At 30.8% G+C, this 18,147-nt stretch overlaps 1 protein-coding gene across 2 annotated transcripts in view; it reads left to right on the top strand.

The window, feature by feature from the left end:
* LOC134684397 (uncharacterized) overlaps positions 1–18,147 on the top strand; it is a 425,720-nt gene that overhangs the window by 155,526 nt on the left and 252,047 nt on the right. The window lies entirely within an intron of this gene.

Here is an 18,147-nt window from a genome sequence, read left to right as displayed (position 1 = left end):
AATATGTGTCAATTTTATTGTTTACAGCCCTTAGCAACCAAAATTAGACATTTTGACACTAGGCTTTTATTTGTTCTCTATCGGCTTAACGCTTGCTTCTGAAGGATGGGGCTGCATGTAGTAGCCAAAGTATTGAAGGCGTTGGTTTTTTTTCTTGCGAATACATCATATTATTGTTTTTATCAAGATTTCATGTTACATTTTGGCATATATTAGATGTATAGTTAAATCAGATGTAAGAAATTGATTCCCTATCACCAAGTTTTTTAATCAAGTCTTTGGTATGCAATAAGCATAAAGATTAACATTTTTATGCTTAAAATTGCTTAATTTTGTACAATGGTGAATCATCAGAGATCTTATTATGATATTCAACATTAAAAAACTGACAAAAGAGGTACAATTTTTAAGATTTGGCTAAAAATTGAGGTAGAGACAAGATTTTACACTTTGACTTGGCACCTTTCTTAAAATCAGTTTTTGTCGCGTTTCAGTGTCAACTGCTAACCTTCATAAAATATTCATTACTCAACCAATTTTCAAAAATAAAAGGCCAATTTACTCGTTTTAGCTAGCAGAACTCAGAAAATAAGTTAAAAGGGAGAATTTGAAAAAAATATTTACTATTAAGGTAGCAATACACAGTTAGGAGTTTAGTTTCGCATTATGGCCCCTGTGGATTTTTCAAATAGGAAAGTTATTGTGAAATAAAATTCATTTTTAGACAGATGAGTGCTAATTTAGCCTTCAAAGGTGGTTTATAAGAGCATCAAGATTATTTTTTACATGTTTTATGGGCTGTTTTCTGTTTGACAGTCCGTATTTTCATAGCTAGTCCGGCCATCGGTCCAGAAATTAATGTACTGTTTACAAACACTCTTTTTCTACACGACGTTTTTGACGCAACTTTACAAAAAAATGAGATGAAAGACATATGATTTTCATTGGATTTGCTGAATGATATATGTACACAGTTTCAGAAAAGGTATTACTTCAAGCAATTGAAATTCTACTTTTAGTCAAATTTTGGGGAAATATGTGACACCTTTCCCCCCCTTTTTGCAATATTTTATAACAAATTAATGCAGATTGTTGCCATGGATACACCAAAAAGAAATTATATTTTACCATTTTATATACTGGAAATAAAATCTCTGGAAGATTCTGATTACATACATATGCCCATATATGACACAAACAGTAAGCTTCATATTGCAAGAAAGCAATGAAAAGGGAATGGTAAAATTCATAAGGGCAAATTTTAGTATTTTTTCCTAACTGTTTATTGCTACCTTATGGCATACTTACCAAGCTCAGAATTGTATAATTTAAGACTTTTCATGCCACAAATCTATTGATATTTAGATTCAAAATCAACTTCTGGGTAAATTAAGTGTTTAACAATGACAATATGTGTCAATTTTATTGTTTACAGCCCTTAGCAACCAAAATTAGACATTTTGACACTAGGCTTTTATTTGTTCTCTATCGGCTTAACGCTTGCTTCTGAAGGATGGGGCTGCATGTAGTAGCCAAAGTATTGAAGGCGTTGGTTTTTTTTCTTGCGAATACATCATATTATTGTTTTTATCAAGATTTCATGTTACATTTTGGCATATATTAGATGTATAGTTAAATCAGATGTAAGAAATTGATTCCCTATCACCAAGTTTTTTAATCAAGTCTTTGGTATGCAATAAGCATAAAGATTAACATTTTTATGCTTAAAATTGCTTAATTTTGTACAATGGTGAATCATCAGAGATCTTATTATGATATTCAACATTAAAAAACTGACAAAAGAGGTACAATTTTTAAGATTTGGCTAAAAATTGAGGTAGAGACAAGATTTTACACTTTGACTTGGCACCTTTCTTAAAATCAGTTTTTGTCGCGTTTCAGTGTCAACTGCTAACCTTCATAAAATATTCATTACTCAACCAATTTTCAAAAATAAAAGGCCAATTTACTCGTTTTAGCTAGCAGAACTCAGAAAATAAGTTAAAAGGGAGAATTTGAAAAAAATATTTACTATTAAGGTAGCAATACACAGTTAGGAGTTTAGTTTCGCATTATGGCCCCTGTGGATTTTTCAAATAGGAAAGTTATTGTGAAATAAAATTCATTTTTAGACAGATGAGTGCTAATTTAGCCTTCAAAGGTGGTTTATAAGAGCATCAAGATTATTTTTTACATGTTTTATGGGCTGTTTTCTGTTTGACAGTCCGTATTTTCATAGCTAGTCCGGCCATCGGTCCAGAAATTAATGTACTGTTTACAAACACTCTTTTTCTACACGACGTTTTTGACGCAACTTTACAAAAAAATGAGATGAAAGACATATGATTTTCATTGGATTTGCTGAATGATATATGTACACAGTTTCAGAAAAGGTATTACTTCAAGCAATTGAAATTCTACTTTTAGTCAAATTTTGGGGAAATATGTGACACCTTTCCCCCCCTTTTTGCAATATTTTATAACAAATTAATGCAGATTGTTGCCATGGATACACCAAAAAGAAATTATATTTTACCATTTTATATACTGGAAATAAAATCTCTGGAAGATTCTGATTACATACATATGCCCATATATGACACAAACAGTAAGCTTCATATTGCAAGAAAGCAATGAAAAGGGAATGGTAAAATTCATAAGGGCAAATTTTAGTATTTTTTCCTAACTGTTTATTGCTACCTTATGGCATACTTACCAAGCTCAGAATTGTATAATTTAAGACTTTTCATGCCACAAATCTATTGATATTTAGATTCAAAATCAACTTCTGGGTAAATTAAGTGTTTAACAATGACAATATGTGTCAATTTTATTGTTTACAGCCCTTAGCAACCAAAATTAGACATTTTGACACTAGGCTTTTATTTGTTCTCTATCGGCTTAACGCTTGCTTCTGAAGGATGGGGCTGCATGTAGTAGCCAAAGTATTGAAGGCGTTGGTTTTTTTTCTTGCGAATACATCATATTATTGTTTTTATCAAGATTTCATGTTACATTTTGGCATATATTAGATGTATAGTTAAATCAGATGTAAGAAATTGATTCCCTATCACCAAGTTTTTTAATCAAGTCTTTGGTATGCAATAAGCATAAAGATTAACATTTTTATGCTTAAAATTGCTTAATTTTGTACAATGGTGAATCATCAGAGATCTTATTATGATATTCAACATTAAAAAACTGACAAAAGAGGTACAATTTTTAAGATTTGGCTAAAAATTGAGGTAGAGACAAGATTTTACACTTTGACTTGGCACCTTTCTTAAAATCAGTTTTTGTCGCGTTTCAGTGTCAACTGCTAACCTTCATAAAATATTCATTACTCAACCAATTTTCAAAAATAAAAGGCCAATTTACTCGTTTTAGCTAGCAGAACTCAGAAAATAAGTTAAAAGGGAGAATTTGAAAAAAATATTTACTATTAAGGTAGCAATACACAGTTAGGAGTTTAGTTTCGCATTATGGCCCCTGTGGATTTTTCAAATAGGAAAGTTATTGTGAAATAAAATTCATTTTTAGACAGATGAGTGCTAATTTAGCCTTCAAAGGTGGTTTATAAGAGCATCAAGATTATTTTTTACATGTTTTATGGGCTGTTTTCTGTTTGACAGTCCGTATTTTCATAGCTAGTCCGGCCATCGGTCCAGAAATTAATGTACTGTTTACAAACACTCTTTTTCTACACGACGTTTTTGACGCAACTTTACAAAAAAATGAGATGAAAGACATATGATTTTCATTGGATTTGCTGAATGATATATGTACACAGTTTCAGAAAAGGTATTACTTCAAGCAATTGAAATTCTACTTTTAGTCAAATTTTGGGGAAATATGTGACACCTTTCCCCCCCTTTTTGCAATATTTTATAACAAATTAATGCAGATTGTTGCCATGGATACACCAAAAAGAAATTATATTTTACCATTTTATATACTGGAAATAAAATCTCTGGAAGATTCTGATTACATACATATGCCCATATATGACACAAACAGTAAGCTTCATATTGCAAGAAAGCAATGAAAAGGGAATGGTAAAATTCATAAGGGCAAATTTTAGTATTTTTTCCTAACTGTTTATTGCTACCTTATGGCATACTTACCAAGCTCAGAATTGTATAATTTAAGACTTTTCATGCCACAAATCTATTGATATTTAGATTCAAAATCAACTTCTGGGTAAATTAAGTGTTTAACAATGACAATATGTGTCAATTTTATTGTTTACAGCCCTTAGCAACCAAAATTAGACATTTTGACACTAGGCTTTTATTTGTTCTCTATCGGCTTAACGCTTGCTTCTGAAGGATGGGGCTGCATGTAGTAGCCAAAGTATTGAAGGCGTTGGTTTTTTTTCTTGCGAATACATCATATTATTGTTTTTATCAAGATTTCATGTTACATTTTGGCATATATTAGATGTATAGTTAAATCAGATGTAAGAAATTGATTCCCTATCACCAAGTTTTTTAATCAAGTCTTTGGTATGCAATAAGCATAAAGATTAACATTTTTATGCTTAAAATTGCTTAATTTTGTACAATGGTGAATCATCAGAGATCTTATTATGATATTCAACATTAAAAAACTGACAAAAGAGGTACAATTTTTAAGATTTGGCTAAAAATTGAGGTAGAGACAAGATTTTACACTTTGACTTGGCACCTTTCTTAAAATCAGTTTTTGTCGCGTTTCAGTGTCAACTGCTAACCTTCATAAAATATTCATTACTCAACCAATTTTCAAAAATAAAAGGCCAATTTACTCGTTTTAGCTAGCAGAACTCAGAAAATAAGTTAAAAGGGAGAATTTGAAAAAAATATTTACTATTAAGGTAGCAATACACAGTTAGGAGTTTAGTTTCGCATTATGGCCCCTGTGGATTTTTCAAATAGGAAAGTTATTGTGAAATAAAATTCATTTTTAGACAGATGAGTGCTAATTTAGCCTTCAAAGGTGGTTTATAAGAGCATCAAGATTATTTTTTACATGTTTTATGGGCTGTTTTCTGTTTGACAGTCCGTATTTTCATAGCTAGTCCGGCCATCGGTCCAGAAATTAATGTACTGTTTACAAACACTCTTTTTCTACACGACGTTTTTGACGCAACTTTACAAAAAAATGAGATGAAAGACATATGATTTTCATTGGATTTGCTGAATGATATATGTACACAGTTTCAGAAAAGGTATTACTTCAAGCAATTGAAATTCTACTTTTAGTCAAATTTTGGGGAAATATGTGACACCTTTCCCCCCCTTTTTGCAATATTTTATAACAAATTAATGCAGATTGTTGCCATGGATACACCAAAAAGAAATTATATTTTACCATTTTATATACTGGAAATAAAATCTCTGGAAGATTCTGATTACATACATATGCCCATATATGACACAAACAGTAAGCTTCATATTGCAAGAAAGCAATGAAAAGGGAATGGTAAAATTCATAAGGGCAAATTTTAGTATTTTTTCCTAACTGTTTATTGCTACCTTATGGCATACTTACCAAGCTCAGAATTGTATAATTTAAGACTTTTCATGCCACAAATCTATTGATATTTAGATTCAAAATCAACTTCTGGGTAAATTAAGTGTTTAACAATGACAATATGTGTCAATTTTATTGTTTACAGCCCTTAGCAACCAAAATTAGACATTTTGACACTAGGCTTTTATTTGTTCTCTATCGGCTTAACGCTTGCTTCTGAAGGATGGGGCTGCATGTAGTAGCCAAAGTATTGAAGGCGTTGGTTTTTTTTCTTGCGAATACATCATATTATTGTTTTTATCAAGATTTCATGTTACATTTTGGCATATATTAGATGTATAGTTAAATCAGATGTAAGAAATTGATTCCCTATCACCAAGTTTTTTAATCAAGTCTTTGGTATGCAATAAGCATAAAGATTAACATTTTTATGCTTAAAATTGCTTAATTTTGTACAATGGTGAATCATCAGAGATCTTATTATGATATTCAACATTAAAAAACTGACAAAAGAGGTACAATTTTTAAGATTTGGCTAAAAATTGAGGTAGAGACAAGATTTTACACTTTGACTTGGCACCTTTCTTAAAATCAGTTTTTGTCGCGTTTCAGTGTCAACTGCTAACCTTCATAAAATATTCATTACTCAACCAATTTTCAAAAATAAAAGGCCAATTTACTCGTTTTAGCTAGCAGAACTCAGAAAATAAGTTAAAAGGGAGAATTTGAAAAAAATATTTACTATTAAGGTAGCAATACACAGTTAGGAGTTTAGTTTCGCATTATGGCCCCTGTGGATTTTTCAAATAGGAAAGTTATTGTGAAATAAAATTCATTTTTAGACAGATGAGTGCTAATTTAGCCTTCAAAGGTGGTTTATAAGAGCATCAAGATTATTTTTTACATGTTTTATGGGCTGTTTTCTGTTTGACAGTCCGTATTTTCATAGCTAGTCCTCCCATCGGTCCAGAAATTAATGTACTGTTTACAAACACTCTTTTTCTACACGACGTTTTTGACGCAACTTTACAAAAAAATGAGATGAAAGACATATGATTTTCATTGGATTTGCTGAATGATATATGTACACAGTTTCAGAAAAGGTATTACTTCAAGCAATTGAAATTCTACTTTTAGTCAAATTTTGGGGAAATATGTGACACCTTTCCCCCCCTTTTTGCAATATTTTATAACAAATTAATGCAGATTGTTGCCATGGATACACCAAAAAGAAATTATATTTTACCATTTTATATACTGGAAATAAAATCTCTGGAAGATTCTGATTACATACATATGCCCATATATGACACAAACAGTAAGCTTCATATTGCAAGAAAGCAATGAAAAGGGAATGGTAAAATTCATAAGGGCAAATTTTAGTATTTTTTCCTAACTGTTTATTGCTACCTTATGGCATACTTACCAAGCTCAGAATTGTATAATTTAAGACTTTTCATGCCACAAATCTATTGATATTTAGATTCAAAATCAACTTCTGGGTAAATTAAGTGTTTAACAATGACAATATGTGTCAATTTTATTGTTTACAGCCCTTAGCAACCAAAATTAGACATTTTGACACTAGGCTTTTATTTGTTCTCTATCGGCTTAACGCTTGCTTCTGAAGGATGGGGCTGCATGTAGTAGCCAAAGTATTGAAGGCGTTGGTTTTTTTTCTTGCGAATACATCATATTATTGTTTTTATCAAGATTTCATGTTACATTTTGGCATATATTAGATGTATAGTTAAATCAGATGTAAGAAATTGATTCCCTATCACCAAGTTTTTTAATCAAGTCTTTGGTATGCAATAAGCATAAAGATTAACATTTTTATGCTTAAAATTGCTTAATTTTGTACAATGGTGAATCATCAGAGATCTTATTATGATATTCAACATTAAAAAACTGACAAAAGAGGTACAATTTTTAAGATTTGGCTAAAAATTGAGGTAGAGACAAGATTTTACACTTTGACTTGGCACCTTTCTTAAAATCAGTTTTTGTCGCGTTTCAGTGTCAACTGCTAACCTTCATAAAATATTCATTACTCAACCAATTTTCAAAAATAAAAGGCCAATTTACTCGTTTTAGCTAGCAGAACTCAGAAAATAAGTTAAAAGGGAGAATTTGAAAAAAATATTTACTATTAAGGTAGCAATACACAGTTAGGAGTTTAGTTTCGCATTATGGCCCCTGTGGATTTTTCAAATAGGAAAGTTATTGTGAAATAAAATTCATTTTTAGACAGATGAGTGCTAATTTAGCCTTCAAAGGTGGTTTATAAGAGCATCAAGATTATTTTTTACATGTTTTATGGGCTGTTTTCTGTTTGACAGTCCGTATTTTCATAGCTAGTCCGGCCATCGGTCCAGAAATTAATGTACTGTTTACAAACACTCTTTTTCTACACGACGTTTTTGACGCAACTTTACAAAAAAATGAGATGAAAGACATATGATTTTCATTGGATTTGCTGAATGATATATGTACACAGTTTCAGAAAAGGTATTACTTCAAGCAATTGAAATTCTACTTTTAGTCAAATTTTGGGGAAATATGTGACACCTTTCCCCCCCTTTTTGCAATATTTTATAACAAATTAATGCAGATTGTTGCCATGGATACACCAAAAAGAAATTATATTTTACCATTTTATATACTGGAAATAAAATCTCTGGAAGATTCTGATTACATACATATGCCCATATATGACACAAACAGTAAGCTTCATATTGCAAGAAAGCAATGAAAAGGGAATGGTAAAATTCATAAGGGCAAATTTTAGTATTTTTTCCTAACTGTTTATTGCTACCTTATGGCATACTTACCAAGCTCAGAATTGTATAATTTAAGACTTTTCATGCCACAAATCTATTGATATTTAGATTCAAAATCAACTTCTGGGTAAATTAAGTGTTTAACAATGACAATATGTGTCAATTTTATTGTTTACAGCCCTTAGCAACCAAAATTAGACATTTTGACACTAGGCTTTTATTTGTTCTCTATCGGCTTAACGCTTGCTTCTGAAGGATGGGGCTGCATGTAGTAGCCAAAGTATTGAAGGCGTTGGTTTTTTTTCTTGCGAATACATCATATTATTGTTTTTATCAAGATTTCATGTTACATTTTGGCATATATTAGATGTATAGTTAAATCAGATGTAAGAAATTGATTCCCTATCACCAAGTTTTTTAATCAAGTCTTTGGTATGCAATAAGCATAAAGATTAACATTTTTATGCTTAAAATTGCTTAATTTTGTACAATGGTGAATCATCAGAGATCTTATTATGATATTCAACATTAAAAAACTGACAAAAGAGGTACAATTTTTAAGATTTGGCTAAAAATTGAGGTAGAGACAAGATTTTACACTTTGACTTGGCACCTTTCTTAAAATCAGTTTTTGTCGCGTTTCAGTGTCAACTGCTAACCTTCATAAAATATTCATTACTCAACCAATTTTCAAAAATAAAAGGCCAATTTACTCGTTTTAGCTAGCAGAACTCAGAAAATAAGTTAAAAGGGAGAATTTGAAAAAAATATTTACTATTAAGGTAGCAATACACAGTTAGGAGTTTAGTTTCGCATTATGGCCCCTGTGGATTTTTCAAATAGGAAAGTTATTGTGAAATAAAATTCATTTTTAGACAGATGAGTGCTAATTTAGCCTTCAAAGGTGGTTTATAAGAGCATCAAGATTATTTTTTACATGTTTTATGGGCTGTTTTCTGTTTGACAGTCCGTATTTTCATAGCTAGTCCGGCCATCGGTCCAGAAATTAATGTACTGTTTACAAACACTCTTTTTCTACACGACGTTTTTGACGCAACTTTACAAAAAAATGAGATGAAAGACATATGATTTTCATTGGATTTGCTGAATGATATATGTACACAGTTTCAGAAAAGGTATTACTTCAAGCAATTGAAATTCTACTTTTAGTCAAATTTTGGGGAAATATGTGACACCTTTCCCCCCCTTTTTGCAATATTTTATAACAAATTAATGCAGATTGTTGCCATGGATACACCAAAAAGAAATTATATTTTACCATTTTATATACTGGAAATAAAATCTCTGGAAGATTCTGATTACATACATATGCCCATATATGACACAAACAGTAAGCTTCATATTGCAAGAAAGCAATGAAAAGGGAATGGTAAAATTCATAAGGGCAAATTTTAGTATTTTTTCCTAACTGTTTATTGCTACCTTATGGCATACTTACCAAGCTCAGAATTGTATAATTTAAGACTTTTCATGCCACAAATCTATTGATATTTAGATTCAAAATCAACTTCTGGGTAAATTAAGTGTTTAACAATGACAATATGTGTCAATTTTATTGTTTACAGCCCTTAGCAACCAAAATTAGACATTTTGACACTAGGCTTTTATTTGTTCTCTATCGGCTTAACGCTTGCTTCTGAAGGATGGGGCTGCATGTAGTAGCCAAAGTATTGAAGGCGTTGGTTTTTTTTCTTGCGAATACATCATATTATTGTTTTTATCAAGATTTCATGTTACATTTTGGCATATATTAGATGTATAGTTAAATCAGATGTAAGAAATTGATTCCCTATCACCAAGTTTTTTAATCAAGTCTTTGGTATGCAATAAGCATAAAGATTAACATTTTTATGCTTAAAATTGCTTAATTTTGTACAATGGTGAATCATCAGAGATCTTATTATGATATTCAACATTAAAAAACTGACAAAAGAGGTACAATTTTTAAGATTTGGCTAAAAATTGAGGTAGAGACAAGATTTTACACTTTGACTTGGCACCTTTCTTAAAATCAGTTTTTGTCGCGTTTCAGTGTCAACTGCTAACCTTCATAAAATATTCATTACTCAACCAATTTTCAAAAATAAAAGGCCAATTTACTCGTTTTAGCTAGCAGAACTCAGAAAATAAGTTAAAAGGGAGAATTTGAAAAAAATATTTACTATTAAGGTAGCAATACACAGTTAGGAGTTTAGTTTCGCATTATGGCCCCTGTGGATTTTTCAAATAGGAAAGTTATTGTGAAATAAAATTCATTTTTAGACAGATGAGTGCTAATTTAGCCTTCAAAGGTGGTTTATAAGAGCATCAAGATTATTTTTTACATGTTTTATGGGCTGTTTTCTGTTTGACAGTCCGTATTTTCATAGCTAGTCCGGCCATCGGTCCAGAAATTAATGTACTGTTTACAAACACTCTTTTTCTACACGACGTTTTTGACGCAACTTTACAAAAAAATGAGATGAAAGACATATGATTTTCATTGGATTTGCTGAATGATATATGTACACAGTTTCAGAAAAGGTATTACTTCAAGCAATTGAAATTCTACTTTTAGTCAAATTTTGGGGAAATATGTGACACCTTTCCCCCCCTTTTTGCAATATTTTATAACAAATTAATGCAGATTGTTGCCATGGATACACCAAAAAGAAATTATATTTTACCATTTTATATACTGGAAATAAAATCTCTGGAAGATTCTGATTACATACATATGCCCATATATGACACAAACAGTAAGCTTCATATTGCAAGAAAGCAATGAAAAGGGAATGGTAAAATTCATAAGGGCAAATTTTAGTATTTTTTCCTAACTGTTTATTGCTACCTTATGGCATACTTACCAAGCTCAGAATTGTATAATTTAAGACTTTTCATGCCACAAATCTATTGATATTTAGATTCAAAATCAACTTCTGGGTAAATTAAGTGTTTAACAATGACAATATGTGTCAATTTTATTGTTTACAGCCCTTAGCAACCAAAATTAGACATTTTGACACTAGGCTTTTATTTGTTCTCTATCGGCTTAACGCTTGCTTCTGAAGGATGGGGCTGCATGTAGTAGCCAAAGTATTGAAGGCGTTGGTTTTTTTTCTTGCGAATACATCATATTATTGTTTTTATCAAGATTTCATGTTACATTTTGGCATATATTAGATGTATAGTTAAATCAGATGTAAGAAATTGATTCCCTATCACCAAGTTTTTTAATCAAGTCTTTGGTATGCAATAAGCATAAAGATTAACATTTTTATGCTTAAAATTGCTTAATTTTGTACAATGGTGAATCATCAGAGATCTTATTATGATATTCAACATTAAAAAACTGACAAAAGAGGTACAATTTTTAAGATTTGGCTAAAAATTGAGGTAGAGACAAGATTTTACACTTTGACTTGGCACCTTTCTTAAAATCAGTTTTTGTCGCGTTTCAGTGTCAACTGCTAACCTTCATAAAATATTCATTACTCAACCAATTTTCAAAAATAAAAGGCCAATTTACTCGTTTTAGCTAGCAGAACTCAGAAAATAAGTTAAAAGGGAGAATTTGAAAAAAATATTTACTATTAAGGTAGCAATACACAGTTAGGAGTTTAGTTTCGCATTATGGCCCCTGTGGATTTTTCAAATAGGAAAGTTATTGTGAAATAAAATTCATTTTTAGACAGATGAGTGCTAATTTAGCCTTCAAAGGTGGTTTATAAGAGCATCAAGATTATTTTTTACATGTTTTATGGGCTGTTTTCTGTTTGACAGTCCGTATTTTCATAGCTAGTCCGGCCATCGGTCCAGAAATTAATGTACTGTTTACAAACACTCTTTTTCTACACGACGTTTTTGACGCAACTTTACAAAAAAATGAGATGAAAGACATATGATTTTCATTGGATTTGCTGAATGATATATGTACACAGTTTCAGAAAAGGTATTACTTCAAGCAATTGAAATTCTACTTTTAGTCAAATTTTGGGGAAATATGTGACACCTTTCCCCCCCTTTTTGCAATATTTTATAACAAATTAATGCAGATTGTTGCCATGGATACACCAAAAAGAAATTATATTTTACCATTTTATATACTGGAAATAAAATCTCTGGAAGATTCTGATTACATACATATGCCCATATATGACACAAACAGTAAGCTTCATATTGCAAGAAAGCAATGAAAAGGGAATGGTAAAATTCATAAGGGCAAATTTTAGTATTTTTTCCTAACTGTTTATTGCTACCTTATGGCATACTTACCAAGCTCAGAATTGTATAATTTAAGACTTTTCATGCCACAAATCTATTGATATTTAGATTCAAAATCAACTTCTGGGTAAATTAAGTGTTTAACAATGACAATATGTGTCAATTTTATTGTTTACAGCCCTTAGCAACCAAAATTAGACATTTTGACACTAGGCTTTTATTTGTTCTCTATCGGCTTAACGCTTGCTTCTGAAGGATGGGGCTGCATGTAGTAGCCAAAGTATTGAAGGCGTTGGTTTTTTTTCTTGCGAATACATCATATTATTGTTTTTATCAAGATTTCATGTTACATTTTGGCATATATTAGATGTATAGTTAAATCAGATGTAAGAAATTGATTCCCTATCACCAAGTTTTTTAATCAAGTCTTTGGTATGCAATAAGCATAAAGATTAACATTTTTATGCTTAAAATTGCTTAATTTTGTACAATGGTGAATCATCAGAGATCTTATTATGATATTCAACATTAAAAAACTGACAAAAGAGGTACAATTTTTAAGATTTGGCTAAAAATTGAGGTAGAGACAAGATTTTACACTTTGACTTGGCACCTTTCTTAAAATCAGTTTTTGTCGCGTTTCAGTGTCAACTGCTAACCTTCATAAAATATTCATTACTCAACCAATTTTCAAAAATAAAAGGCCAATTTACTCGTTTTAGCTAGCAGAACTCAGAAAATAAGTTAAAAGGGAGAATTTGAAAAAAATATTTACTATTAAGGTAGCAATACACAGTTAGGAGTTTAGTTTCGCATTATGGCCCCTGTGGATTTTTCAAATAGGAAAGTTATTGTGAAATAAAATTCATTTTTAGACAGATGAGTGCTAATTTAGCCTTCAAAGGTGGTTTATAAGAGCATCAAGATTATTTTTTACATGTTTTATGGGCTGTTTTCTGTTTGACAGTCCGTATTTTCATAGCTAGTCCGGCCATCGGTCCAGAAATTAATGTACTGTTTACAAACACTCTTTTTCTACACGACGTTTTTGACGCAACTTTACAAAAAAATGAGATGAAAGACATATGATTTTCATTGGATTTGCTGAATGATATATGTACACAGTTTCAGAAAAGGTATTACTTCAAGCAATTGAAATTCTACTTTTAGTCAAATTTTGGGGAAATATGTGACACCTTTCCCCCCCTTTTTGCAATATTTTATAACAAATTAATGCAGATTGTTGCCATGGATACACCAAAAAGAAATTATATTTTACCATTTTATATACTGGAAATAAAATCTCTGGAAGATTCTGATTACATACATATGCCCATATATGACACAAACAGTAAGCTTCATATTGCAAGAAAGCAATGAAAAGGGAATGGTAAAATTCATAAGGGCAAATTTTAGTATTTTTTCCTAACTGTTTATTGCTACCTTATGGCATACTTACCAAGCTCAGAATTGTATAATTTAAGACTTTTCATGCCACAAATCTATTGATATTTAGATTCAAAATCAACTTCTGGGTAAATTAAGTGTTTAACAATGACAATATGTGTCAATTTTATTGTTTACAGCCCTTAGCAACCAAAATTAGACATTTTGACACTAGGCTTTTATTTGTTCTCTATCGGCTTAACGCTTGCTTCTGAAGGATGGGGCTGCATGTAGTAGCCAAAGTATTGAAGGCGTTGGTTTTTTTTCTTGCGAATACATCATATTATTGTTTTTATCAAGATTTCATGTTACATTTTGGCATATATTAGATGTATAGTTAAATCAGATGTAAGAAATTGATTCCCTATCACCAAGTTTTTTAATCAAGTCTTTGGTATGCAATAAGCATAAAGATTAACATTTTTATGCTTAAAATTGCTTAATTTTGTACAATGGTGAATCATCAGAGATCTTATTATGATATTCAACATTAAAAAACTGACAAAAGAGGTACAATTTTTAAGATTTGGCTAAAAATTGAGGTAGAGACAAGATTTTACACTTTGACTTGGCACCTTTCTTAAAATCAGTTTTTGTCGCGTTTCAGTGTCAACTGCTAACCTTCATAAAATATTCATTACTCAACCAATTTTCAAAAATAAAAGGCCAATTTACTCGTTTTAGCTAGCAGAACTCAGAAAATAAGTTAAAAGGGAGAATTTGAAAAAAATATTTACTATTAAGGTAGCAATACACAGTTAGGAGTTTAGTTTCGCATTATGGCCCCTGTGGATTTTTCAAATAGGAAAGTTATTGTGAAATAAAATTCATTTTTAGACAGATGAGTGCTAATTTAGCCTTCAAAGGTGGTTTATAAGAGCATCAAGATTATTTTTTACATGTTTTATGGGCTGTTTTCTGTTTGACAGTCCGTATTTTCATAGCTAGTCCGGCCATCGGTCCAGAAATTAATGTACTGTTTACAAACACTCTTTTTCTACACGACGTTTTTGACGCAACTTTACAAAAAAATGAGATGAAAGACATATGATTTTCATTGGATTTGCTGAATGATATATGTACACAGTTTCAGAAAAGGTATTACTTCAAGCAATTGAAATTCTACTTTTAGTCAAATTTTGGGGAAATATGTGACACCTTTCCCCCCCTTTTTGCAATATTTTATAACAAATTAATGCAGATTGTTGCCATGGATACACCAAAAAGAAATTATATTTTACCATTTTATATACTGGAAATAAAATCTCTGGAAGATTCTGATTACATACATATGCCCATATATGACACAAACAGTAAGCTTCATATTGCAAGAAAGCAATGAAAAGGGAATGGTAAAATTCATAAGGGCAAATTTTAGTATTTTTTCCTAACTGTTTATTGCTACCTTATGGCATACTTACCAAGCTCAGAATTGTATAATTTAAGACTTTTCATGCCACAAATCTATTGATATTTAGATTCAAAATCAACTTCTGGGTAAATTAAGTGTTTAACAATGACAATATGTGTCAATTTTATTGTTTACAGCCCTTAGCAACCAAAATTAGACATTTTGACACTAGGCTTTTATTTGTTCTCTATCGGCTTAACGCTTGCTTCTGAAGGATGGGGCTGCATGTAGTAGCCAAAGTATTGAAGGCGTTGGTTTTTTTTCTTGCGAATACATCATATTATTGTTTTTATCAAGATTTCATGTTACATTTTGGCATATATTAGATGTATAGTTAAATCAGATGTAAGAAATTGATTCCCTATCACCAAGTTTTTTAATCAAGTCTTTGGTATGCAATAAGCATAAAGATTAACATTTTTATGCTTAAAATTGCTTAATTTTGTACAATGGTGAATCATCAGAGATCTTATTATGATATTCAACATTAAAAAACTGACAAAAGAGGTACAATTTTTAAGATTTGGCTAAAAATTGAGGTAGAGACAAGATTTTACACTTTGACTTGGCACCTTTCTTAAAATCAGTTTTTGTCGCGTTTCAGTGTCAACTGCTAACCTTCATAAAATATTCATTACTCAACCAATTTTCAAAAATAAAAGGCCAATTTACTCGTTTTAGCTAGCAGAACTCAGAAAATAAGTTAAAAGGGAGAATTTGAAAAAAATATTTACTATTAAGGTAGCAATACACAGTTAGGAGTTTAGTTTCGCATTATGGCCCCTGTGGATTTTTCAAATAGGAAAGTTATTGTGAAATAAAATTCATTTTTAGACAGATGAGTGCTAATTTAGCCTTCAAAGGTGGTTTATAAGAGCATCAAGATTATTTTTTACATGTTTTATGGGCTGTTTTCTGTTTGACAGTCCGTATTTTCATAGCTAGTCCGGCCATCGGTCCAGAAATTAATGTACTGTTTACAAACACTCTTTTTCTACACGACGTTTTTGACGCAACTTTACAAAAAAATGAGATGAAAGACATATGATTTTCATTGGATTTGCTGAATGATATATGTACACAGTTTCAGAAAAGGTATTACTTCAAGCAATTGAAATTCTACTTTTAGTCAAATTTTGGGGAAATATGTGACACCTTTCCCCCCCTTTTTGCAATATTTTATAACAAATTAATGCAGATTGTTGCCATGGATACACCAAAAAGAAATTATATTTTACCATTTTATATACTGGAAATAAAATCTCTGGAAGATTCTGATTACATACATATGCCCATATATGACACAAACAGTAAGCTTCATATTGCAAGAAAGCAATGAAAAGGGAATGGTAAAATTCATAAGGGCAAATTTTAGTATTTTTTCCTAACTGTTTATTGCTACCTTATGGCATACTTACCAAGCTCAGAATTGTATAATTTAAGACTTTTCATGCCACAAATCTATTGATATTTAGATTCAAAATCAACTTCTGGGTAAATTAAGTGTTTAACAATGACAATATGTGTCAATTTTATTGTTTACAGCCCTTAGCAACCAAAATTAGACATTTTGACACTAGGCTTTTATTTGTTCTCTATCGGCTTAACGCTTGCTTCTGAAGGATGGGGCTGCATGTAGTAGCCAAAGTATTGAAGGCGTTGGTTTTTTTTCTTGCGAATACATCATATTATTGTTTTTATCAAGATTTCATGTTACATTTTGGCATATATTAGATGTATAGTTAAATCAGATGTAAGAAATTGATTCCCTATCACCAAGTTTTTTAATCAAGTCTTTGGTATGCAATAAGCATAAAGATTAACATTTTTATGCTTAAAATTGCTTAATTTTGTACAATGGTGAATCATCAGAGATCTTATTATGATATTCAACATTAAAAAACTGACAAAAGAGGTACAATTTTTAAGATTTGGCTAAAAATTGAGGTAGAGACAAGATTTTACACTTTGACTTGGCACCTTTCTTAAAATCAGTTTTTGTCGCGTTTCAGTGTCAACTGCTAACCTTCATAAAATATTCATTACTCAACCAATTTTCAAAAATAAAAGGCCAATTTACTCGTTTTAGCTAGCAGAACTCAGAAAATAAGTTAAAAGGGAGAATTTGAAAAAAATATTTACTATTAAGGTAGCAATACACAGTTAGGAGTTTAGTTTCGCATTATGGCCCCTGTGGATTTTTCAAATAGGAAAGTTATTGTGAAATAAAATTCATTTTTAGACAGATGAGTGCTAATTTAGCCTTCAAAGGTGGTTTATAAGAGCATCAAGATTATTTTTTACATGTTTTATGGGCTGTTTTCTGTTTGACAGTCCGTATTTTCATAGCTAGTCCGGCCATCGGTCCAGAAATTAATGTACTGTTTACAAACACTCTTTTTCTACACGACGTTTTTGACGCAACTTTACAAAAAAATGAGATGAAAGACATATGATTTTCATTGGATTTGCTGAATGATATATGTACACAGTTTCAGAAAAGGTATTACTTCAAGCAATTGAAATTCTACTTTTAGTCAAATTTTGGGGAAATATGTGACACCTTTCCCCCCCTTTTTGCAATATTTTATAACAAATTAATGCAGATTGTTGCCATGGATACACCAAAAAGAAATTATATTTTACCATTTTATATACTGGAAATAAAATCTCTGGAAGATTCTGATTACATACATATGCCCATATATGACACAAACAGTAAGCTTCATATTGCAAGAAAGCAATGAAAAGGGAATGGTAAAATTCATA

The sequence above is a fragment of the Mytilus trossulus genome, chromosome 1 (genome assembly GCF_036588685.1).
Source record: "Mytilus trossulus isolate FHL-02 chromosome 1, PNRI_Mtr1.1.1.hap1, whole genome shotgun sequence".
Lineage (NCBI taxonomy): Eukaryota > Metazoa > Mollusca > Bivalvia > Mytilida > Mytilidae > Mytilus > Mytilus trossulus.
Note: the sequence above shows the minus strand (reverse complement) of the source record. Positions and strands in the feature narration are given on the sequence as shown.